Below are 733 nucleotides of genomic sequence, written 5' to 3'. Positions count from 1 at the left end.
ACTCTTATCTGGATGAACAGTTGCATTTTACCAATCCTTGGTGTACTCTTATCTGGATGAACAGTTGAATTTTACCAATCCTTGGTGTACTCTTATCTGTATGAACAGTTCAGTTTTACCAATCCTTGGTTATACTATTATCTGGATGAACAGTTCAATTTTACCAATCCTTGGTGTACTCTTATCTGGATGAACAGTTCAATTTTACCAACCCTTGGTGTACTCTTATCTGGATGAACAGTTCAATTTTACCAATCCTTGGTGTACTATTATCTGGATGAACAGTTGAATTTTACCAATCCTTGGTCTACTCTTATCTGGATGAACAGTTCAATTTTACCAACCCTTGGTCTACTCTTATCTGGATGAACAGTTGAATTTTACCAACCCTTGGTCTACTCAAGACAGTCAGTCAACAGCAGCACCCATTATCAACCCTAGGTCTACTCTTATCTGGATGAACAGTTCAATTTTACCAATCCTTGGTGTACTATTATCTGGATGAACAGTTCAATTTTACCAATCCTTGGTCTACTCTTATCTGGATGAACAGTTGAATTTTACCAATCCTTGGTGTACTCTTATCTGGATGAACAGTTGAATTTTACCAATCCTTGGTCTACTATTATCTGGATGAACAGTTCAATTTTACCAATCCTTGGTGTACTCTTATCTGGATGAACAGTTGAATTTTACCAATCCTTGGTGTACTCTTATCTGGATGAACAGTTGC

The sequence above is a fragment of the Limulus polyphemus genome, unplaced genomic scaffold (assembly GCF_000517525.1).
Source record: "Limulus polyphemus unplaced genomic scaffold, Limulus_polyphemus-2.1.2 Scaffold8748, whole genome shotgun sequence".
Taxonomy (NCBI): domain Eukaryota; kingdom Metazoa; phylum Arthropoda; class Merostomata; order Xiphosura; family Limulidae; genus Limulus; species Limulus polyphemus.
The sequence above is the reverse complement of the archived record's forward strand: the minus strand, read 5'-3'. Positions refer to the sequence as shown.